The sequence below is a fragment of the Eupeodes corollae genome, chromosome 1 (assembly GCF_945859685.1).
Source record: "Eupeodes corollae chromosome 1, idEupCoro1.1, whole genome shotgun sequence".
Classification (NCBI taxonomy): domain Eukaryota; kingdom Metazoa; phylum Arthropoda; class Insecta; order Diptera; family Syrphidae; genus Eupeodes; species Eupeodes corollae.
The window spans coordinates 147,448,207-147,474,561 of record NC_079147.1 but is presented as its reverse complement, the minus strand read 5'-3'; the positions used below and the strand labels follow the sequence as shown (position 1 = coordinate 147,474,561).

The window sequence follows — 26,355 nt, the reverse complement described above, 5'->3', positions numbered from 1 at the left end:
ACACTTCTTAGAAGGTGGTAATATCTGCCTTGCAGCAGCTTAGGGCTTCCGCTAACCTTTCGGCTGCACGTGGTCTATTAAGGGACCTAACTTTCCACGTAAAGATCCAAAGTTTGTTGTTCTTCTTTCCTTTGCTTGATTCGTCATCATTAAATCTGGCCGTATCCAAAAATATGTCATAGAAGCACTATAAGGTGTTCACTAAGTATTTACACATTGAAACTTTAGACGCCACCGTTGATTCCATTTCGGGAATTCCTGCGACGACGTCTGGATAAGGAGAGGTGCCTTAGTGGAAAAAAATGTTTCCCCTCTCCCTCCATTTCATCCATTCTCTAATGCACGTGGTCTCTCTCTATAGATATGTCTTATCAATTTTCTCATGGAATGAGATTTTTCTCAATGATTACAATCCACAAAATATAGAAAAGCTTTGACCTATTGTAAGCTTTCAATCCACAGACTCCTGTATAGATACAAAAACAACATTCAAAAATTGTGTCTATATACATATACAGTACAGAGCTATACATACATACAAACATACATTCCACTCGTGTAAAATAGTAAACTTCAAAACAATTCACAATTTTATATAAAGTGTATTGTATGCCTTTGTATCTATGTATTACATTATCTATGTATTACATTAAATTGTGCCGCTATATCTTTTCGAGGTAAACCTTGATTGTGGTATCCTTGTTATGACAGTTTTCAATTGAACCTTAAGCCGAATGGTACTTGAGCGGTGTGATGAAAGAAAATATCAGTGAATCTTATAAAGAAGGCATTTGTAACCTACTGAAAGATTTTACGTAATTTAACCGCGTTTAGATACTTCTTGTATATATACCAATACATTTCCTATTTAGTGTTAGAACCATCTACACATAAAGTGGTAATGTGAGAATATATTTTTTTTTTTCAAATATTTAAAAATCATTTTTGTAGCATTCTCAAAAGATTTGTGTAAATAATTGTTTTGAGGAAAGCCATAAAGTCACGGGACGAGTATTAAAGGCTACAAGTGATTTTAAAATTACAATCATTTATCGAAATTATTCTCTCCTGAGAGTTTTTAGTAAAAAGTGCAATAAAAACATCGGAAAGATTTGAATCTGTTTCAAGTGCATCATAATTATACCGTGAATTTTATTTTTTCCGTTGGAATTATTTAACGTTGTTTGCGCGCTCTGATTTTGTTCTTGTGGGATTGTTGAGATTTTGATAAATCTCCTGACCTATTGACCTATTCAACCGAGAATGGAAATTATGTTTAGATACTTCCTAACCTAAATAAAAAGATACCATATTGAATGTATAAGTTGCATCAAAAGTGGATGGAGATAAGAATTGAAACTATTTCATGATAGTGGATTAATAAATTACATTCACCATCTTTATAAATAACAATTTCGGAAAGAAATAATAATAATAAGAAATAAACACACAAAATGAGGTTTGTTCAATAATAATTATAATACAAATAAATAAGATAAAACACACCCCACGACACTACATCGCGAAAACGAATAATGGCTAAAGGCAAACTTATAGATACTATAGTTATAGATATTCTTTTCTAGGTCTAATCTTAAGCAAATAAGTACTGAAATATATGGCTCTGCCTGTGTATCTGTACAATATAAATTTACCTGCATATTGTTAAATTGGAATTTAACACTGGCTTTTATCGTTTTTACAAAGAAAAAACTAAAACAGTATCTATAGATATTAGTGGGAAATAAATTTTATTATGTTGCCTCATTGGTGGGTAAAGTTTGTGTGTCACCTTTTAACCTTTTTGTGGAAAAGATAATATTTACGTGGTATGTTTTTTTGTGTTGTTTCTATTATTTGTTTGAAGTTAATTTCCGGAAACAGCTCGAGACCTTCCAAGTTTGTTTATGTTCATAAGGTTTCTGCAAAATTTAATTGTTAGTAAAAGGATTAAGACTTGTTTAGAATTTAAAAAGATTATGAAAGAAAGGTTATGTTAGATGTTTTACCACAATATTTAAAAGCTTTGTTTGGTTTTCAATAAAAGTTTTTAAATTGAAAATGTAGAAAAAATATAATTTTCAACTCGGTTATTCAAATAAATACAAGAAAATAAATAAGGTGCATCAATTTAAACTCCAATGAGTTAATGAAGAAATATTAAGCCATTATTACCACGCGACTTCATAACCTTGTCCTATATACGCGTTGCTTGTGCAAAAAGTTTACGAATGCAAGACAGTTTTGCAATGAGCCTGCAATTTGTTATTTCCGCCTTGTTACTTTTTTCGAATAATGATGTAAGGAGCTAATTTTTTAGATACCGGGAAAAGTTAATGTTTTTAGCGAAACTTTGAATATGAAAGTAATGATTTCTATTAAAGCATTTCCATGCTTGTTTTTTAATACAATAGGGGGAATTCAGCCGATACCGGCTGAGCAGTTATCATTTAACACAGACAGAAGATCTATACCATACTTTGTAGAAAAGGGATGGTTAAGGAAAAGAATTATAAATTATGGAAATATTTGGTTTTCTATTTAAGGCGGCTCAATTTAAAAATTGAATAAAACAAGTTATGTGTGAAATGTCAATAAGTTTCTATACTTTTTAAAGAGCCCAGTCAATGACATTGTGGTAAGATATAAGATCGCTTAAATGGTCGCCGCGGCTTTGCATGGTTGCTTACATTAGCAAGCTTCAGTTTTCGATGATTTTGGAGCATAAATCAGGCTGAATGTGACCGATTGAGGGCCGTGGAAGTTTGTGGCTTATTCGCATATATCTACGGTGACTAAAGAAAATCTCTTAACAAAATGTGTAAAGGAGTCAAATCACACAGTCTTGGTTTCCAGTTAACGTCGCCTCGATGTGAGACAACCATACAATCAAACAACTCGCGCAGAGTACCGATTGTATATTGAGATGTGTGCAACTTAACACATCAAGAAGTTGGTAATCATAGACCGCCGTTGACGGTGATGGCCTGGCCAGCATCATATTCGATGAAGTACGGGCCAACGACCAATCCAGCCACACCAAACCGTAACTCCAATTTTTGCTTATTCACTTACTCATTTATCCAAAAAGAAGATGTTTTGACCAAAATTTGGATCAACTTCCAATCCGTTATTTTTTTAATAAAATTTCCTTTGCACATATTGTTTAACGTTTTAACTTTCCGTGATAATTTGTTTTTAGTGACTTAATACAAAAATTTTTTTAACAGAAAGTAAAAGAAACAATATGGCCGCTATAAGCTGTCAAAACTAACCCATCTCTATTGTAAAATCCTTTACTTCATCAATTTCTTTAAGACTACTCAAGAAGGGATATTATATGTGAAGTTTACTGGAAAGCCAACAGACTTTTTCATTAAGTTGACAATTTTTCAAAACCTTTTAGGATTATCTTTAAAGGAGGAGTCCATATTGGAAAAAACTGAATCGAGAATTCGATTTCAATTATTTGTAATTCAATTTGTTTACTATTAGTAATTAAAAGCAGAAAGATAATATTACCTTTACACAGGCTTACATACTTAATGAAGGTGGCAATACAGCCCTGTGTGAACTAGGGCCTTAACCAACAAATTCTCCATCTATTTCAGTCCCTAAATATATGTCTCCATTTGCGCACTATAATAAGTTGGGTGAGTTCACTTTACAACAGGATGAACCACCTGCTCCGCGTTCTTCTCTTTGAAGACTTTCCGAGCGCTGTGCTTGTCCCAGCCATCTTGGGTGTTGTATATTTATCATTTGACTAAATCTACGCTGTTGTACAACCCGTACAAATTGACGTTCCATCTTCTCCTCCACTCACCTTCTAAGAAGATCACGCGACGAACGTTTCTATCGAAACGACCCAACGTTCTTTCAACCGCCTTTGTCACAGTTCATGCTTTTGCATCTTTAAGCATGACGAGACGATTAGGGTCTTACATAGCTATACTCAAGTTGCTCGAGAGAATAATTTACTACTCAATTGATTTCTCAAACAGTTAGACAAAGTCCCTAACCTACAGTTACTTCTGTCGATAGTGGCGTTTAAGTCCTTTCTTGATTACGGTGTTTATATATTTTACATATAAGTTGATAAATCCTCCTAAACAACTTATCTTCAGCTGTATTAAAAAGCTTGGCATTCAAGCCATTCACTCCAGCGGCTTTATTAGAGTTCAGTTAAGACATGTCAATTTTTACTTCGTCTAAGTCGGAAAGACGGGATAGTTGGCTTTCGTCGTCTATGTTGAATGGATCATCCTGCCTGACAGCGGGTTTCGGTTCGTCGTCGCAGTTATACAGTCTGCAGAAGTGGTCCTTCCGTATCCCCTGCATTGACTGCGATTCCACTATGATGTTTGCACTTCCGTCTTTGCAGCCTTGGGCTCTAGGTTTATGGACTTTTGAATTTCGTTTCGCCTGTTCTTAGAACTCCAAACAAACTACAAACTTAATTTCTGCTTCTAAGCTTACTTACTTAAGGTGTCCTGTATGAACTAGGGCCTCATCCAACAAACTTCTCCATCTAGCTCGGTCCCTAGCTAGATGTCTCCAGTTTCGCGCTCCAAGTTGGGTGAGGTCACCTTCCACTTGTGCGCGCCACCTGATCCGCGATCTTCCTCTACTGCCCTCTCCTGTGGGTGTGGTTTCCAAGACTTTCCGGGCCGGAGCATTGGTTTCCATGCGCTCTACGTGACCCATCCATCTTAGTCGTTGGACTTGCTATTAAGCATTTTAACATATTCGACCGCACGCTTCTCAGTCCTCTTTTTTTCCATCTTGGAAGTCGGTATTCCTTCCTTCTATTTTGCTCAAAGAGCTCGTGAGTAGCTTTTGTTCTGTTGTTTGGCTGCAGCTTTTCGTGCCTGTTGTTTGGCTGCATTTGCCTGCCGACATTCTTTATCAAACCATGTGTCTCTTATTGGGAGCTGTTTGAACACCAGCTCATCGGAGGCGGCTTAATTTACAGAAGCTTGTTCAATTGTTGAAATAGATGAAGGTAACCTCCACCTAAATCCTTTTTATCACCAGCCTGACGATAATTTCTAAAAACTTCTTATTGCTACAAAATAAAACTAAACACAAAACCAAAAAATGTCGGATACCATTTTAGTATGTGAAAAAGGATTTTTGAACATTTTTCAAATTGCAAACAGGAATCCATTATCGTATATAAATTGTTAAATAATCAAACACAAGATAGGTGTCTATATGTAAATATGTATGTTTCTAGATTCTTAAGTGTGTGTGGTTTTCTCATGTTTTTGTTTATCTTGTTTGAGTTGTATCTTTTTTGTAGAACTTTTAGACCTAAGCGTGTACCTATCTATACAAACTTTTGCGGTTTAGGTTTAATTTAGCCTTAGGATAAGTCTACATATGGATGTACCTTTATAGGTATGTCCTAGTGGTTTTATAGTATTGGATTCAAATTGCTTTTCAAGTCTTATTTTGGCAAATGTTTTGAGTATATGTGGGGAATTTAACTATTTAACATTAGATGGTGGTCTATAGGTCTCTGAATCATTGCAAACAGAAGAACAACTTTTTTTTGTATATGTTTTGTGTTCTTGAGGATAATTTTGTTGAAAGAAAGGATTTTACTATGAATAATAAAGTTTATTTTATTAAGAAAAAGGAATCAATAGCTATAAAGAGAGAAAACATTTATTAGGTATACAAAAAACGTGTCTGTATATGAAAAAGACTTATGCGTGTACCTGTACCTCTATAGTAGGTATAGCAACAAGCTACTTGAAGATACGTATAAGCAGGGATTTAAACTTTGAGTAACTAATAAACGTGTAAGAATAAAAGTTTTTTCTTCGTTTTTATTTGTTTTAATTTCAACTAGAAAAATAAAAGGTTATCTTTACCTTACCTATGTACCTATGGATGTTTGGAAAACTTTAGATTCTTTTCTATTTTAATATTCTGTATATGTAGGTACTTTAAGAACTATATGCGATATCCAACTTAGCAAGATACGTACACAATACTCTATTAACTTATGCAAGGGCCTTTCTTTATTCGAGAGGCAGATGATACCGCTCTTCTTTTTACGATTTTGTACCCGCTTGTTTTGTAACTAGGTATCGAATCTATAAAATTCGTCGAGAAACTTTAAGATTGTTAAAAAAGCTCATTTTATCGGATCATCAAATCTCTGTAACTTAGATAGGCTATATAAATTTTTTGATTGGATCAATAAAAAATGTCCATAGTCGAAGTCACAAAATAATAAAACGAATACAAAGAACTTATTTTTTGTTTGGGTATAGTTTTAAAGTGCTTCAGATTACAATTTTGTCAGGAGGTCTGGTATATGGGAAAAAGAAATTAAATTTCCAATTCGCCGATTAATAAAGTCAAACTGCACTGGATCCAAAGTCCAATTTTTTTATGAGAACTTGAAGTGTTCAACGCAAATTTAAAAAGATGTTGATATGCGCCTCACACACACTGATAACCTCACGTTCCCATCTCTCTATTTTTTAAAATGGTTGAAAGAAATATTATTTACAAGATTTTGTGTAAAATACTTTAATTTGAAGTCTTTATTCTCTTAATACTTGCGTCGAAAACAATTTCTTATCAAATTTTTGTTGTTGTTTTTACAGGTTTTCCCGACATTTTTAGTCAAAAACCAATTTTAGAGAATTTTTTTGAAAATTTGTATTTCATTTATTGTACAACATTATCTTTATAGCATAAAATAATTTTGAAGTCAACACTTTAATTTTTTCTCAAGATATACGAGTCAAACTTTAATTTTTACCAACGTTGTGTAGTATTAGGTATATTGTAAAAAAAGATGTTACATAAAGTTTGTTAATTATTAGCTGCTTTTAGAAGTACATTTTGTAGGTTCTTATTTTTTGTAAAACAACTGTCCTTTTAATTTTTCAAAATTTGACAAGATGTCAACAAAATTGAAATCGCAAGCGTTATTGGTTGGAAAGATATTTGTGGTCAACCATAAGACTTATTGTGTTGTTGCAATGAAGACCCTTTATTTTGAACTTAAAGCAATGTTCTTATTATACAAAATTGTTTGCTAATTCGCACATAGAGCATTGTCAGCTTTTGATTTGATTTAGATTAAAAGTAAAACTCATCCCTTAAAAGCTGTATTGCTAAAAAACTTCAAGATCTTTTAAATCCAACTTCACTGTTGTGCTCTATCACTCCAGTTCTAAAAGATCATAACCTTCGGCTTATCGATGTTTACTTCTAAACTCCATGTTTTACAAAAATCTGCTAGCTTTTTTTTTATGAGGTAACAGATTTTTTTCTAAACTTAATTTTAGATGAAAATTTAAAACTAAATTTTTTTTTTCAACTTTGTTTAAATAATTTTCAAAGTTAAAAACTTTGTTTTTCCAACTCATCTGATAATCAGTATACCTAGGTTTTTGAGTGCATGCAATCATTACTAAGGCCATATCGAAGATAGAAAAGGTGAATGATAACATATTGAAATATCTTCAAAAATATAACCTCTTAAGTAAAAAATAATAAATTTTGTTTTGTCACTTATAATAAGTCCATAAATGTATTACCATTTGCTAAATATCTGTAGATCATAATAATTTACATCAATAAAAAAATTTTCGAAGAATACATATGACAATTCAGTAAGCACCATCGGCAAAAGCTGTGCTACTGACTTTAACACATTAGACAAACAGCGAGTTAACAAAGATTCAGAAAAAGTATAGGGCTCTTGGGGAACACCCATATAAATAAACCTATCTATGCTGAGATTATCCCGAAATTTGATCCTTTACTTTCTTTTTATTTAACAAGATTAAAGCCGACTCTATATAATTTATCAAGCAACAAAGCAGGATTCATCGTATGGGACGGAAATTATTATTTAAGCTTGAGGTGGTTAAGTTAGGTTAGGTTAAAGTGGCTGCTGATACAGAATCCACACACTTGGGCTAAAAGAAAAGGCCTATTATGATACCACATGAATCTAGAGAATTACTTCTTACTAGTCGAACCATTTTGAGCTTTTTATAAAGCGAAGAAGATATTTGATATCCTTTTCAGTTGGTTCACTGGGATTATCAAAAAGGTAGTCTCCCAGATGAAGTCTGCGTCTTAGTGAAACAGCAGGCAAGTGCAGAGAAGGTGAGAGATTGTTTCCTCTTCTTCCCCATCCATACAGGTCTTGCAGAAGTCATTTGAGGCTTCACAAAGTCGTATTGCGTGTCTGCCTATAAGACAGTGTCCCGTAAGGACACCTATTAGGAAGCTAATATAAAGTCTACTTTGAGATAACAAGTCTTTAGAGCGTTTTAGGTCCAGTGAAGGCCATATGAGTTATGTGGTTGCGCATGTTGGTAAATTGTGCGACTTAGAGTTTGATATCGCAAAAGCTGTTTCTTTTAGCATAAGTTTACATGTAGCTATCGGTATACCTATCTTCTCCCTTTCAGGGGAAATAGGTATGACGGTTCCATTTTTATCGAGTTGATATCACGTTTTTTCTTAACCAGAAGAGGATCTCTTTGATCGGTAAAATTAACGCTTGGAAGACGCTACAGTGATTAGGGAGGCGGAATGAGATGCTTAGATTAAGCTTTTCTGAGTACACACCACTACCAACTCCCTCATTTGTCTTGGATCCATCTGTATAGAAATGAATGCTTTTGTCATCCAGGAGTTTTTTTGTCTTCCCATTCATCTCTTTATAGAATGGATACCTGGAAGTTTTTTCCAAATTGGGGTTTGGGATTTAATTTATCAAGCAACAAAGCAGGATTCACCGTATCAAAAGTAGATATAAAACAGAAACAATATGGTACCTCAAAAACTGTTCAGGCCGCTAGGAATTTCACCACAGTAATATAAGTAATAAAGTCAAATTGGTAGTCAGTTTAAGAATAGAGAGCGTTTTGCATTTCATCAAAAACGTTTAAAAAAACTGTAACGATATGAGACGATGATTATTATTTAGGCTTAAGGTGGTATAACTAAAGCTTTTTAAGGGCATAAGGAAAAACTCCCTTCTGCAAGCTGAGATTAGAAATAATGCTTAAAATATCGGAAATATTATATGAACATTTTTTGACAGTTATACTGGAAATAAAATATCAGAAGAAGTTTGCATTTTTGAATGACATTATTATTTTATGAATTTCTTCTGAACTAAAATTTATAGAGAATTAACTTCTTCTTTGAAAACTATCACCACTGATAATGATTTTACAGTACCATGCGTTTTCAAACTATGAAAAATTTGATAAATTCTCACTAATAAATTAAACAGGCTTACAACTTTTCAGGATCTGTTTGAATAGTGTGCTCATAGAGACGCTATAGCCTCGTGTTTTTCAGAGTTTTGATATTCATATTTTTTTAGCAAGTTTTAAGAGAATCTAACTTTAAATTTGTCCTTTCCTGAAGAAGATTATTGCTCGCAATATTCAGTTTCAGTAAATATAAAGCTTATATAATAAGAAAACAGATACCTATCCTATAAATTTGTGAAAGCCTATGACTCATCTTTAAATAACAGTTCAAAATTTAAAAAAAAAGTACAAAAGAAAATAATATAAAATATGTAAAATACAATTAAAATTAAATAAAAAAAAACCGAAAAAAAATAATAAATAAAAACAAGGGAATGATAGAAATGATTGAAGAGAAAAAAAAGCAACAAATGGTTAGAGTTAAGAAGAAAAGATAAGCTAAGTTAAAATAGTTGCTTTGGTTAGTAAAAAAGATTTTAATACAATATTTTTTTTGAAAAATGTGCATATCACTTATATCCTGCAGATGAGTAGGAAGTGAGTTCCAAAGGCGATATGCAGCGATGAAAAATTGCATTTCCGAGGTCAAACACAAAAAGCGTAGCAAAATTACCGATATCGATCTGTTCGATGTAGACATTCTGATTTTTTCAAAGAGGTGACTGGTTGACGTTTTTCAAGATTTATAAAAAAAAACAGTATCAATGTTCGAAGCTTTCTGAAGTCATTTAAAGGTATATTAAGAAGAATATATTGCAAATGTGAAACATGGTCGTGCCTTCTTAACCCAAAGATGTATCGAATGACTATTAAAGACTATGTTTTGTTTATTCTTGCTGATGGAATCGCAGTTGTTAAAAGTGTCGCATTCATGATTGAGAACAGCTATTACTAGGGTCCTTGCTAGTATTAGCCTGGTCTTCAATAAAGAGTGATGTTTTGGGCGGTCCACAGTTCTAAGCGTTTCATTAGTTTTACCTATCAATTGGCTGAAGCGATCATTCCAAGTCAATGTTCTATTGAAGATTGTACCTTTATTTACGAATTCTAATGAGTTCTCGTTTAGAATTATGGAAGGAAAGTATATTAAATCTAATTCTTTTCTTGATATAACCAGGCATTTGCATTTGCTAGCGTTGAGAATCAACCCATTGCAAGACGCCCAGTGGGATATATTTTTTAGTTCTTGGCTTAGGGTGAAAACGTAGACCTCAATTTCACCCAAGGGACAGCTTGCTTTCTATCATTTAAAAAGGAAGGAAAATTGAATTTTGGTCAAAAACTCTTATGTCAAAGCGGATTTAAGAGAAACACAATTAATTTTGTAATTCTGTTCTTAGAAACAAAATTTTTAAACTAAAAACTAACCTAACTATGGTAAGTGCAATGTGTTTCACAAAATGTGCAAAGTGAAAAGACTTTACTTTTCAATTTTTATCTATCATGGTATTTTCAAAACATCGAGCTGCATAAGAAAATTGCAAGGCTATATCTGAACAATTTTGTGCCCGGCAAACTTGTGTTAGGGAGAATTTCATCAATGATTCGACACTCCTTGAAGTATTCTGCAGACGGTTGCTTTGCTTATTGTGTGCATAGATGTAGCAACGTTATATTGGGCTCTATTTCCAGACCAATGTAGTGTACACAAAAGTTGCTGCAAGGGGCTTAAAGACACATTTATTTACTCTTATTTTATTAATTTTCGACATCTTTCTAAAATGTACTCATATTTGCAATTACAAAGCTTTACTGAAAAGCTTTTCAAAACTCTAATTATAATTTGCAAAGTTCTTTTGTTTGGAAAGAACATATACTTTGCACAACAACAAAACTTTTTACTTTTCAGGAAAATTGTTTGTTTTTAGTCTCGGAAAGCTAAAATCTTACGCTATGTCACTCTTATAAAATGGTTACAACTCCAGTAGTGTTTGTTTCCAATATTTCAAGTTTTCCTTCCAGTAAAACACTTGGGCCAGTTTTTCTGTATAATTGCGTCAAAAGTTTTCCAAAAATCGATCAAAAAACGTTAAGTTTTTTGTTGTAGGTGATTTTGGTTCTTACCAGACCTGTCAGAACGAAAATGTTATCTCCTATTCAGTTACTTTTGCAAAATCAAGCTTAATATTTGATGGTTTTGTAGCTAGTTGTTTGAAATTTCACATAAAAGAGAAATTTATACTCAAAGTGATACAAATATATGCCTCTGGTGTTTTAGAATCGGAGGGACCTCCCTGTTTTAGAATGGGCCATACCAGAGCTTCGTCAAATTGATGTGGAAGAATTCTAAAGTTAAATATTCTATATTCAAAGCTTCTGCTTCTTCTCTTTGAATCCAAGCGAGATATGTTTGAAGAATTCAACAGAAATGTAATTTGAGCCAACCGCTTTGTAATCGTATTTATGTACTTTTGTTTTATCACGCCCCTCAAAATGCTTGAAAGTTCTGAATTCAATGTGAGAACTCTGGTCAGTGCCCGATGAGTGGTTCTTCATATCTATCTTTCTCAATTAAACTATGTCTTTATTCTGAAGTGCCAATCGGGGTCCTTTTCCGACCTCCAACATAATATCAATTTCACATGGTTAAAAATTAGAACAAAAATAAACACATTACATTACAATTACATTTTATTAATTGCAATTAATTTACTAAATAGGTACATTTACTCATCGCCATAAGAAACCGACCACCATATACCCCCCTTAAATACTTTTGTGCATCAGGGACTAGACTATGCGAGAAGACGATTACCATAAATGATGAGAAGTAATAATTTTTGCTGACCAAAAGATTTATATATCTATGTAAAACTAAGGGACAAGTCATTATAATAAGATGATGATTCCCTTAAACTGAGATTGACGACGATTATTATTTAGAAGAAAAATGATTTTTTATTGTACACAAAGAGAGAGCTTATCTCTTACAGCCCAGAATTCCAAATCCAGACTAATAGAATAAAATTTATATTTTGTTCAAAATGGTAAACAAAAATAAATTTCATTTTTCTGTGGATTTTATTTTTTATTGTCATTATAAATTGTTAACCCTTTTCAAAAGTAAAATATGTATGGCTAACATTTATATTTAAAATAAGGACTATGACATTACAAATGAGAAAAATGTCCCAAAACAAAATGTTTAACCCTGTACGTGTGGCTATTTATGTATAAATAAAACGTTTCACCATATTTTGCTAAAGGTTTCAGTTACATGGCTAGAGGCATTACAGTACCTTACCTTTAGGTCGTTGCGATGATAGACCCATTTTAAACCCACTCAAACTACAACTTTTCAGTTCTGTGTTACAAAAATATGCATATTTAATCATATTTTGTTTATTTTTAATTTTTCTGAAATATCCACATTTGAATTTGGAAGAAAATAATAAAGTTACTCGTATGTTGAAAACTCTTCGAAATTAACGAAATAAACCTTTAACCTATGATGAATTTAGGTTAAGTCCTTATTTAAAAATGTATATCCAAAATCATTTTGTACTATTAAATTAAACGTGAATAGATTATAGAAAATATTATTGGTACGTGAGAGCAGATTTTCTTAATATCGAGATTTTTCATTTTATATTTACATCCAACCATTTTGCATGCTAATTTTATTCTGCTTCGTCATCGTCTGGTGGGGATAAAAGTTTAATGTATCTTTATCAACAAAGAGTTCCAAGATAGAGGCATAGATACATCGTACTTACATATTTTTGTGTCTGACAGGAAAATATGAATAGAAAATAGGGATGGCTTTCGTTTCAGATTAAAATTATGTTTATTCTCAAGAAAAATAGCTACCAAGCCAAGACCAAGACCGGTGGCGCTCCTGTTGGTGAGAGAAATATAACTATCTTAATTTGATGTATAAATTGGCACAAAATAAAGAAAAATCTTTAACAATTTAAGCCAAATTAAATTAAAACTTTCTTAATGCACAATGATAATAAAGAGCTTTTCAGTAAGAGTTTTAGTTTTGAAACAGTTGGCTAAGTTGACAGCTGTCACTTTTTTACTCGCAACATATAGAAACTATGTACTCGTACGTACATCTATGGCAAGTTTTACATTCGTGCAATAATTCGAACTCGAGATTTTAATCAAACATGGCATTGAGATGATGGAAAAGTCAAAAAGTGGGTCCCCCGATTCCGTCCGTCTGCCTGTCTGTCCTCGCCCCTACGCCCAACCATTGGGTCGATTCAAACTTCAAAATTCATTAAAGAAAAACTTCATATAATTAATTTTGCTTATAAAAGAACCTTTAGGGATACTTATTTTTTGTATATGTACTTCGCTCATGGCCCTCATTACGTAAGAGCTGTTTTATGCGATTTGGTATAGTTTAATTTACGGCTGAGATGTATCAATGATTTGGAGGGCTCTGCTTTATGTCTATTGGCTAACGAGTTAATAAATTGAATTATAAATGTTCAAGACTTGTTTGTTTTTTAACTTCAATAGCTTGACACGTGCATCCGCATCACTTAGAATATTTGTACGGCCTCTAAATTGTCCTTTGAAAACAATAGCTTTCTAGATCCTAATGACCACTGATTGGGGTTTATTTCAAGCTTAATTACTTACTTAAGGTGTGCCTACGGTCCGGGTCCCTCGTGATTGTAGTCGAAGACCTTCCGGGTTGGAGTGTTGATGTCCATTTGACGCAGCCATCTAAGTCGTTGGACTTTCATTTTGTTAGCCAGGTTAGTGTCCGTGCAGTTCATCGTTGTATTTTCTTCTCCATTCTCCATCTATGCAGACGGGACCAAAATTCACCAGAAGAATTTTTCTTTTGGACCATCCAAAGACGCTCTCATATCTCTTTGACAGTGTTCATGCCTCAGCACCATAAATGAGAACCGGGATAATGTGTGTCTTATACATATTGCACACTTGTTTAACCATCGAACTTCTTCTCCCAGAAGTTCTTCTACCATTAAATTACAAATACTTCTGTTTCACCTATAAATTGATGATTTTGAAATACCCTGTCCAATGGCAACTACATGGTATGAGTTTCACTTTGAAGCTAATTTTTCAGGGATGCTGTAAGGTGCACCAATTCTCGGTCGATAAAATATAGCCCGCTGCTGTTTTCCGGTATTAAATTTTGAATTTAAATTTTGTACGATTTGAAATCATTATTTATTCTTTGACTAAAAAACCAACGCCGGCGGCCGGCGTGCAAGATATAAATTGTAAATAAAATTTTGTCTATCTCGATTAGAAGTTGAGTTATGATTTATTTACAAAATGCTTTCTATTTTATGCTGACGCACCCTGTATTTATGCCATTGCTTGCAATAAGCACCGACTAAGTTTGTTGATGCTGCCAATTTTGGGAACAGAAGTTGAATAAGATCCTGCGTTGTGCCTGAATTCCGGATTATGACAATCATATCTTAATTTGGTCTTGAGCACGCACAAACATCTCACCTTGAAACGTCTAGAAATTTCAAAATTTGCAATTCGACAACTCGGACCGATTAAAAAAATTCCCTGTTTAAAGTTAGGGATATAAGAAATTCTCATGTGCCGTTTACAGTGTACATACTCTTATATTTGTCAGTAATACATTTATGTGCACTAAATCCAATCTTTTTATTGCTGTCAAATGTTCTCCTTTTTATACAGGACATAATTTTAAAACATTTCATAATTTAAACTCAACTATAACAGAACAAAAATCCTAATCAAATATTTATTTACTATAAAAAATCCATTTACTATAAATCTCTAACATCCTAAAATAAAAAGTAATGTACTAAAAATATTTACTCAAGTAAACATTATGGGTTTAAAAAGCAAACAGAAAAATAGAAAACTAGAAAATAAAATAAAAAAGAAAAAAATGACAATCGTTGAAATATTGTCAATAAACCTCTTAAAGGAAACGATGGACAATGGTTATAGGAAAGGATATTTTTTATATTCCATCCGCTACTCCATAACTTGATGTTTATTTAACTGCGGAATATAAAATCTGAAAACTTCAAAAGGCACTTGAAGGAATTTATATATATTTTAATAGCTCTTGGGAGAAATTGTGAGAGTTTTATATGTTCATACATTATGAATATTTATGATGACAGCACGCAGTTGTCAAATCATGTTTTTTTCTTATTTTGTTTGGCAATTTTAAGAGGATTTATTATTTTAAAAAATGTGTCAGTTATTAAAAATATAAAAAATCACATCAAAAGTCAAATTAATTTAAAAAAAGGAATGGGTTTCTACGAAAAACAAAAAGACTGAGTAACCTTAAAAATGGTTAAACTGGGGTATTTAAATTTCCGGCTTAAATTTTTGAGGTCATGCTTCAAAAAAGATTTTTCATTCCATTTATTGGCACTTCGTGAATCTCACATGGATTAGTGTCGTCCCAAATCCGTTAATTTTGCTTATTGACGGAATTATGTTGCCTACCAGCTTCTTCCACAGTAAAGCCAATGCATTAATACAAATTTAAATTAAAATTCACTGCTCAATGGTATGCATATGTGTTCAATTATCTCAGTCCAAGTCTGAATAGTAATTCGACTTCAAACGACCTCGATACACTGACCGACTTTATCCAGAGAACTGTGTCCTATTTTCCGCACAGTATGATCATTGTCACAGAAATCACTCGAAGGAAGGTGTGTTGATATTTTTGCTGAGTTAAACCATCTCAGCAGCTGACGAGCCAACTCAGATTCCTGACGTTGTAGGTATATCCGCTATAGCTCGAGACTTGTTTCTTACCTACTCGTATTATTCTAATAAAAACCCCTACGAGAAACGTTTGGTAAAATGAGAAAGCCAACTGTGACGGTATTAATGACTTTGTTAGGAACTTAAACATTCTCACTTATGAAATGAGAAATTTTATCCCGAATAAGGTAAAATCTGTAAAGCCTAAACAAAACTCTTAGTTTGATTTGATCTGAAAAAAAGGCTGTTAGTATCAAACCCAGCTCCAGTGATAAGAACTGGAATAGGTTTAAACAAGCTAGAAAACCCTGTAATGGATATATTCGAAGCATTAAATTTTAACATGTCACGAAAACAATACTAAAATGTCCCAAAGGTAGTACAAATTTCTAGTCATTTGTAAAACAACGCTTGTTTACAATGACACTCCTGGCTCGATTGATAAAGCCATTTCTTGCAACACAGTTTGATGTTAGTTCAATGCTAACAATATGTTCTCCTGTAGTTAAAAGCGTAAACAATTCTAAACGTTTCGACATTCACAAATCCTCTAGCAGAGCCAAACCCACTGCGTAAGCTTTTCCATTTTTCTTACTCTACATGTCTCTAAAAATAGCATTTCTCCATTCTGTCCCTAAAAAAAGTCAAATACAGTTCAACCTCTAACTATAGTTCACTTGCACTTATACCTCTTCTATTCAAGGTCATGTAAACGCTGATCAATCTTCAGCTTAAGAAATATCTTGAAGAACGAAAGGTTCTTAATGACCGGCAGTTTGGCTTTCGTAGTAATTGGTCTACTGGTGATCTCATAGTTAATCTCACAAACAGTAGAAAAAATCTTCACATAGTTTTTTAAAAAGTAAATTTTTTGCACTTCGTAGAGTTTGGGATCAAACTTTTTTTATTTAAAATACATGCACTCGGTATCGATGAATCTCTTCTTTGTTGGGTTAGAAATTTCCTTTGGAACCGTTCAAATTTGGTATCCACAAAATAATGTTGGTATGCCGAAGGGCTCCGTTTTGTCTCCGATACTCTTATTTGTATAAATGATCTGTTCTCTGAAACTTCTCACCCTTTTAATTGTTTCGCTGGTAACAGTTACCTCAGATTTGCATTTACGTTTTTAGATTCTCATTACTGTCCTTCAGATTTGCGTGGATGTGTGATAAGTTCATTAAATTCTGATCTTGTCAATATTGTCAAATGGGGAATCAAAAACCGTGTAGAATATTGACGCAAAAGTGTAACTCTACCCAATGCCACTATCAATGGGTGATACTTGCATCGAGGACATTTGACAGCTTTCAGTTCTTAATATGTACATCACAATTTTTTTTTTGTGGAGTGATTAAATATTTGACATCGCCAAAAATACTGCTAAGTGTTTAGGTTTTCTCCGATAATGCAAGAAGTTTTACACGCCATCTGATTTAGCTATAATTTATAAAGAATATATTCGTCCAAACATCGAGTACAACTGCAAAGTCTAAACAGGTGCTCCAAAAAACCACTTGAGTTTCTTGGACAGAATCCAAAAGAGAGCTGTAAAAATGATAGGTTACCCAAAATTAACGCAAGATTTGAATTAAATAGAAAACGCCGTTTTTAGTCTTTTGATAGTTATATTTTTATTGACTCGTAAAGTACATAGGTTAGGGTTATGTATGGAATAACACATCGGACAAATGGCCTCCACGGCTTTGCATGCACATGCGCACTCTTTTCTTGAAATTTTCCATGACCATTGTGCATAAATGTGGCTGAATTTCGTTGATGCAGCGTTGAATCTCCTCCTTTAATGCACGGGTGGTTGTGGGCTTGTTGACATAGACTTGTGATTTCAAATAACCCCATAAAAAGAAGTCTAATGGTGTTAAATCACACGATCTAGGAGGCCAATTTTGATCACCGAAACGAGAGAGTACACGACCTGGAAATGTCTCATGCAGTAATTAAATTGTTTCACGGGCTGTATGACATGTGGTACCGTCTTGTTGAAACCACATATTGGACACATCAATATCATCCAATTTTGGCAGAAAGAACTGTGTAATCATGTCGCGATATCGAGCACCAGTAACAGTCACTGCTTGACCAGCATCATTTTCAAAAAAATATGGCCCAATTATGCCTCCAGCCCAAAATCCACACCATACAGTCACGCGTTGTGGATGCATTTGTTTTTCGACAGTCACATGTGGGTTCTCCGAACCCCAAATGCGGCAATTTTGGCGATTGACAAAGCCATCAAAATGAAAATGTGCTTCATCCCTTATGATGATTTTGCTCGAAAAATCAGGGTCCATTTGTTGACGTTCAATAATCCATTCAACGAACTCTCTTCTCTGTCCATGGTCATTAGGCTTTAATTGTTGTGTTAATTGAATTTTGTAAGCATGAAGACACAGATCTTTGGTGAGTATACGCTGTAGAGAGGTTCTTGAAATTTGCAATTCTTGTCCATGACGTCGAATTGAGGCTCCTATATTGTCAGCAACACTCTTACGCACTGCTTTGACATTCAAATTTGAACGGCTTGTTTTTGGACGACCAGTTTGTTTGGCGTCTCCAACGGATCCAGTCTCCATGAATGTTTCAATTAATCTCTTCACAGTTGACGAAGTTAAAACACTATTCCAACCATATTTTGTATGAAATTTTCAAACTGCAGCCGCCAAGCTTTCACTATTTTTGAAGTATTCTTTAATGATGAAGACACGTTGGTCTATCGTGTAACGCTCCATTTTTAATAACCCTATACTGTTAACTGTCAAACTGCTTTTTTTCCAGGGTTGCCAACACTTCACTGCACAAATGACGGCAAATCCAAATCTTGCGTTAATTTTGGGACACCCTTTACAACGATTTTAATAAATAGCTCTATACTGACCCTATAGACAGTTGAACTGAAACACTCATTCTTCTAGTAATGCTGTACCATTGAGCGCAATTAGGGACAGAGATACCATTCTTGGTTGCACGGCACGACTGTGAAATGCTTTTTAAGGCTCAATATATTCTTCCTTATATTATCCTCTCTTCCTGTAATTGCTCAAATTACGCACAATACATACAAAAATATATGCAGCGTGGTGTAGATCGGATTAGCAGAACTTCTTCGCCTGGTGCGGACCTCACTCTCAGCTTTGTTAAAATACACACACGGCGGTTTAGCCGTATCGTCGATTTTACCGTATAAGCCAGTGTCAATATAATTTAAATGAGTATATTCAGACGATTCGGCATTTAACTGTATACGGTAAAATTACCGATTAGGTCGATTTTGTCATTCGGTTTTGTATCTGCAAATCATTTTCGGTCGTACGGTAAAAAAAAAACCGATTCGGCTTATCGTGGCAATGTTATAGACAGTGCGTTCAGACGATTCGATATTTTGACCGATAGTGCGTCATTTTTCGTCTTGGTTACATTCGAATTATTTATTGCTAGTATATAGTTTTTCGTTTTTGTGTACGAATACGAGTACGGTGTACGGTTAAATTACCGTACCGTCTGAACACTCCAACCGAAAGACATCGAATCGAGAAAATATCCGATACGGTGAAAATATCAAATCGTGTGAACGGGCTCTAAGGTCCCGTTTTTGTATTCCTCTTCGCGTGCACGCATTCTACGAAATCACTGCATTGCTCTGTATGCAACGTCTTTATGTTCATCTCTATGACTACTGCCCAAAATAGAGTTGGCAGTACTTATGACAATATTTTCAAGGTATTTCCACTTCTCTTCTACGACCTGCAAACTGTCGCCAGGGGCTACTCTCTTCCTTAACACCTCAGTCTATAAGTACATTAAAGTCCAAGTCAGCATGTCTTTTAAGAATATGAAGCATTAAGTGGCTTATCATAGCTTGTTTCATATTTATTTTTTATTAAGAAAAACACGTGCCTCAAAAGGATCTATTTTATCCTTTCCGTAGAAAAAAAATAAAAATATCCTTTATGCTCTCGGTCTCGATGTTCCATTTATATTGACCTTCAGTTAGTCCTCTTTTATTCATAACAAAATAAAAAGGAACCAATATAGCACTTAGTCAAGTTTTTGATTTGAACGAACAAAGATATCCTATTTTTATTTTATTTGTGTGAATTGAAAAAAATAAAGAAAAGGAAACATTTGATACATACTTCCTTTTTGGTTATCTTTTAAGTTCACATATGTATATAAATATCACCGCTAAGCATGATACAAACATATATGTTTAGAATAATAAATCAAGACGGTCATAGATTCTTGATCTCTCTTCTTTAAGTGAATAAAATTTAATTACCTATGGTATTTCTTCTCCCCAATGACCCATAAACACGATTGAAAACACACAAGCTTTGAGAATTAAAGGACATAGAATAGTTAAGTTAGGTATCTTTGGGGCTATGTGTATATACAAGAAACCCAAATTCCGTATCCCATTACAAAAATTAGATCAATAAACGTAACCACTAAAATGATGAAACAACGATACCTTAAAAGATGCGAACTCTACACCCATCTACATATATTTTTTCCATTTATTTAACCTACAAACTTATAGATAAACAACACTCGTATAAATTCATACACAGATAAAAAAGTTTATTGAATTTATAGCGTTTTTGTCCTATTTGCAAAATATACCATCATCCCTAAAACTCGTGAAAATTGCCTCCAACTGAATATTTCATTTTATTCTATGGACATAACCATAATAAAGTCCTTCTAACTTACACATTTTACTTTTGTTTTTGTTTTGTAACAACAAACAGTAGGTTATAGAAATAAAATAAAAATAAAAACAAATATTTTTACAATACAAAAATCATTAAGTTTGAAATATTTCCTCAAAAAAAAATTTCGAATTTTATTTTAGAAAATATAAGTTTCTCGAGGTCACCAACAGAAATTATTGGGCATTAAATTCACAGTAAGAACAAAAATAATTGAAATCTATTATTTCTCTTGTTTTATTTATAAACAAAGTACACATATGATTTTAAGTTGCAAAAGATAATACCAATTTAATTATACGAACATACGTATGTGAATAAAGTTTGAATTATTTTATTGAGAAAATTTATAGCGACATAAGAAATTCACTTAAACTAACAATAAAATAGAAAGAAAAACAAGTATACGCCATACACAGTCTTAGTGATAGATTATTTTTATTATTTTATTTTCACATAAATCATGTCAATTTATTTTTAATAAACATTAAAGCATAATCTATTAGATATTGGATTGATCATCTCATATCAAAAAGGTACTAAAAATTGTTGTTTCTTCACTAAAATTGTAATTCAAAAATGATAAGATTCAAAAATTATTGTATTCTTATTATTTTGAAGACAAATTTACAAAATGGTTTAGGAAGAATAGAGGTATCATAATGTGAACAATATTCAGTGTATATGTACTTTAAAACAGCCTTTTGAACTTTTGAGACACACTTACTTAGTTAAGGTGGCGCTATAGTCCTGTGTGAACTACCGCCCCACCCAACAAACTTCTCCATCCGTTGAGAAATCCAAGTTGGGTAAGGTTAGTTTCCACTTGTGCACGCCACCTGATCCACGGCCTTACTCAACTGCACTTTCCTTTTGGAGTGGATTTGAAAACTTTCCGTGACAGAGCATTGGTCTGCATGCGCTCTTCGTAACCCAGCCATGTTAGGTTGGGTTAAAGTGGCTGTCCAAGAAGGAAACGGACACACCTAGGCCAGCTTAATGGCCAGAGATACCACATGAATCTTGAGGCTTCCTCCTAAGCTCAATGGAACCAGTTTGAGTCCCTTACGAAACGTAAGAGGCTGATTATGCTGATATGATTTAAATCGTTTAGATCGTTAAAGAAGAATTCTCCTAGAGATAATGAAGAACTGTTTTTTCCTAATCCATTAAGCTTCTGCAAAAGTCATTTCAGAATACGCCTAGTCGCGTGGCGTGCTTTCCTATTAGACAGTGTCCGGTTATGACACCTATTATCAAGCTTATATGCGATCTGATTAGAGATAGCAAGCACCTTAAACGTTGTAAATCGAGTTTTGGACAGATGTTTTTTATGACCTGACACGTGCTGATGTTGGTCCACCTGGTGCCTGCCCTCCTCACAGCGTGTTGCATTAGCAACAGTTTACAAGTGCCGATTGGTATGCCAGTATGTGCCTAACGTGGTAGGATGGGCTGCACTGTACCGTTCTCGGCGAGTTCATCTGCCTTACAGTTACCTGGAATGTCTCTATAGCCCAGCACCCAGCAAAGATGAATACTAAAATGTTGTTTTATCTCATTTAGAGATGATCGACAGTTATGAGCTGTTATATAGTTTGTAGAGACAGAGTCCAGTGATTTGATAGCAACCTGACTATCTGAGAAAAGCCAGGTTAAGACTTCTTTTATCGCCAAAAGTTCCGCCTGGAACTTGCTACAATGATTGGGAATGCGGAATGACAGACTTAATTTCAGTCGTTCAGAGTATACACCTCCACCAACCCCTTGTTTTGTTTTTGAACCATCTGTATCTGTACAAAAATGGATTGACCCATCAGAAAGATCTGGGAGGTATAGAAATCTCGGAATTTCTGTCGAATTGCAGTTGGGGGATGGTGTAGTCTGTGTGCTTTGGAATCGATTCTAAATACCTAAGAATTACGGAGTGGCTAATGTTGTTAGTCCACTGCGACGAAGCTTTGAGGCGTATAGCAGAGCTTGCAGCTATTTATTAACTAAAAATGTCATGAGGTGTTAGGTAGAGTAAGGTGCCCAGTGCCTCAGATGGGGACGTGCGAAGCGATCCGCTTATACATAGGCTAGTTGAACGTTGGACTTTATTTAATTTATCCCGGTTTATTCCCTTCTCTAAGCAGTACACCATACTGCCACACCGTTCATAATCGGTCTGATTATCGATGTGTTTAGCCAATGCGTGATTCTAGATTGTAAGCTCTTTTGGAAGAAAAAAGAGCTACAGTAGCTTTTTTGACTCTTTCCTGTACGTTACGCTTCTAATTTAGTTTTTTATCTAAGACAAGAACCAAGTATTTAGCCCCGTCTGAGAATTTTAATTGGATTCCTTTAAAAATGAAATTTTGTATCTCTTTGAAAGTAAGAATAAATCGGTTTTATGTGGATTAACTCTCAGTCCAAACCGATCAGCCCAAAGTATTAATCTATGTCTAAGTCATTTTGGAAGAGTTCTTTTAAAGTGCTAATATGTTTTCCTGACACTGCTATCCCAGCCATGTCAGTCGTTGGGCTTTTATTTGTCTACGTCTATGTGTACGTTGCTGTACAGCTCTATGTGTATGATCTTCTCCCTTACTCACCTTCTATGCATACGGGACCCTAGATCACACGAAGAACTTTCTTTCGAAACGACATAAAGTGCTTTCATCCACTTTTGTCGTTGTCAATACTTCTGCACCATAGAGCAAGTCCGAGATGATGAGGGTCTTATTTAAAGACACTTTGGGCCCAGAGAGGGCGTGGTTAGCAATAGTAATTTCTGCCTTCATAGCAGAGCCCAGGTAGACAAAGACCATAACTACTTCAAAATTACGTCTGTCGATGGTGACGTTTTGACTGGCACGTGCGTTGGTGTTGCAGATACTTTCTTGATGACAGCATGTACTTTGTTTTGCCCTCATCAACCCCTAAGCCCAATTTTGCCCCGTTGCTTCTATACTCACAAGTCCCATTGACATCACTCTGATTTCTTCGGATTATGCCAATGTTGTCAACATATGCCAAAAATTGGATAAACTTTTGAAAGAGTGTTGAAGTGTTTGTGAAACCACACAGATAATTTCTCATTCAGCGTAATTCTGAATAGATTAATTCTCTTATCATGCTCACGCAACGATCTTCAGTGTGACCATTTTCTTTAAGAAAATAGGGCCTGACAATCAAGCGTGATGAAACTGCTGTGATTGCTTCACGAAGTGGATGCAATTCCTTCGCATTTATTCAACTGTTTTGGTTGTTTATGTTGCCGCTCAAATTGAAGTGGGCCTCCTTAGACATAAGAAGACAGTTCAACTTATTTTCATCCTCTTCGACAATTTAAAGCATCTTCTGGCATAATTAATTTTGTTTTCCATTTGTCAAAATCTTACATAAGGTGACACTACAGTTCGGGGAAAACCTGGGCCTCTACCAAAATGAATCTCCAGCCAACTCGATTCCTAGCTAGCTGGCTCCAGTTTAGCAAGTCAAGTTGGTTCAGGTCCTCTTTCACTTGCGTGCGCCACCTGAGTCGCGGTTTTCCTCTATTGCTCGCCGTCTCTCGGGAATCGATTCGAAGACCTTCCGCTCTACATGACCCAGCCATCTAAATCATTGAGCTTTTATTCTTTTAACCAGGTCAGTGTCGCTGTACAGCCTGTACAGTTTGTAGTTATATCTTTTCCTCCACTCGCTATCGCTATGAAAAATCACACGAATCACAAGAATTTTTCGCCCTTATCTTTCTTTGGCAGGCCTCAGCGCAAAAAAAAGAAAACCGAAATGATGATGGTGATTTTCAATATTAGAGAGAGGATTTTACTATGCCTTCTATGAGTCCAAAGAAGTAGCGATTTGCAAGAGCTATTTTCCATTTGGTTTCATAGCTGTTGTCGTTGTCTGATTTTATATCGGTGCCTAGGTAGACAAAGTCCTCAGCTATCTTAAAGTTATAGATGTCGATGGTTAACTTTTGTCCAAAACGTCATTGTTCAATGTCCTTTCTCAATACTCAAAAATGTGACACTGGCGTTACCTTCCACATTTTAATATCATACTTATGGCATCACGCTTTAATATTCTTCCATCTACCGGCGTATCCAAATAAATGGACGGTCCCTTAGAAACGTTGTATATTCGTAATTTGGGTTCTTCAAATTCATCAAGACGATCCGGATTTTAATCAGAAAATCTCTTTCGTAATGGAAACAAATTTTCAACTCGAAGGCTGAGGTAAGAAGCAGAGCTATTGCATCGTTCGTTCTCTTTCCCTAACGCGTCACAGTTTGATGTGATTTAAGCCATGAAACCGATCAAGCAGAATATTGTTTGTCTTATGAGTTGTGTGCCACGTAGCTCAATTTTTTGAATTCATAGGTGTTCGATGTGCATATCACACCAATTCAGGCCACAAGAACTTGATGATCATCGATATTTAACAATCGACGTTGACGGTGATGGTCTGGCCAGCTTCCTTTTGGAAGAAGTAGCGACCGATGACGTTTCCCCCCAAAAAATTCATACCAAATAGTTACTTTATTTGCATGCATTGGCAGCTCCTTAATCTCGCGTAAATTGGTGTGGTTCTAGATCCGACAATTTTGTGTGTTCACGTACCAATTGACTGCCTCGAATTCTGCTAAACACTTTAACTAACGAACACCGACAATGTTTTCGGCAGGTTTGCGTTTAGTTGACGTACGGATGTTGGCTAAATATTCCCTAAACCAGTGGACTCAGGATGACCAAGTATCCCATGTTATTAATGAACAACCATTCTGCTAATGAAGTTTAATCTTCAACACGTGTCCCCGACGCTGTAACTTGACATGTTAATTTGTCTTTAGTGACTGAGTAATAGAAGATATATTGACATAAAGTAGAGGACACAATATGGCCGTCATATACTCTTTCCTATTGCAAAACAGTTTAGAACAAAATTAAATAAACAAGAAAAAAATCAAATTATTTATTCCTTTTATTTTTAAATTAAAACTGAAAATAAAATAGAAACATCGTCTTCTACAGAAAAAGTTTGACTCGCCAGAATAAATTTTATTGTTCATACGTTTTTGAATAATAAGAATAACACAAAAAGTATAGGACACGATATTATGATATTTAAAAGAATCTATGATAATGTTTTTAAAATAAATATAGCAATGTTTACCATTTGAATAATCTGTATGTAAAAAAACTAACAAAAATGTTTTCAAAAAAATTCTATTCCACCTTAAGAAGCTCCCTATTTACGTTATCAAAATTAAGAATTTAGTCTTAGACCTATCGCATATTTTATATTGAACATCTATTTTAACCTTAAGATCGTCATAGCTGTCGCTATCGCCCTTACGACAATCTGAACTTGAATGGCCCCTTTTAGACAATTTATATGCTTTCGAAGTTTAAGTTTATGAATAAAATTGTCTTTCTAAAAAAGAGACAGACAATTATTTGGATATGAGTTAGATACGAGTTTATACATTGTTTTTTCTTTTTTTTTTTGCTGTCTTGAGAAAAGCAGTAAAAAGTTTAATTTCGATTGGAAACTTTCTTCTATCTTCTTCGTTTTTGGATTTGAGTTTAAAGAATACCTGTGAATTATAAAAAATCATCGCTATTGAGTCACTTCAAGCAGACATTTTAATCTGATAAAT

General features: G+C 34.2%; 1 protein-coding gene across 2 annotated transcripts in view; it reads left to right on the top strand.

The window, feature by feature from the left end:
* The window catches only part of LOC129947544 (atrial natriuretic peptide receptor 1), a 265,818-nt gene that overhangs the window by 16,152 nt on the left and 223,311 nt on the right, over nt 1-26,355 (top strand). Inside the window, exon 1 of one of the 2 annotated variants that reach the window (XM_056058178.1) lies at nt 1,443-1,459. The exons of the other annotated variant lie outside the window; for it this stretch is intronic. The gene's annotated coding sequence lies outside the window, so the exon portion shown is untranslated. Of the gene's footprint in view, nt 1-1,442; nt 1,460-26,355 lie in introns of those variants that run through there. 2 annotated transcript variants of the gene reach the window in all.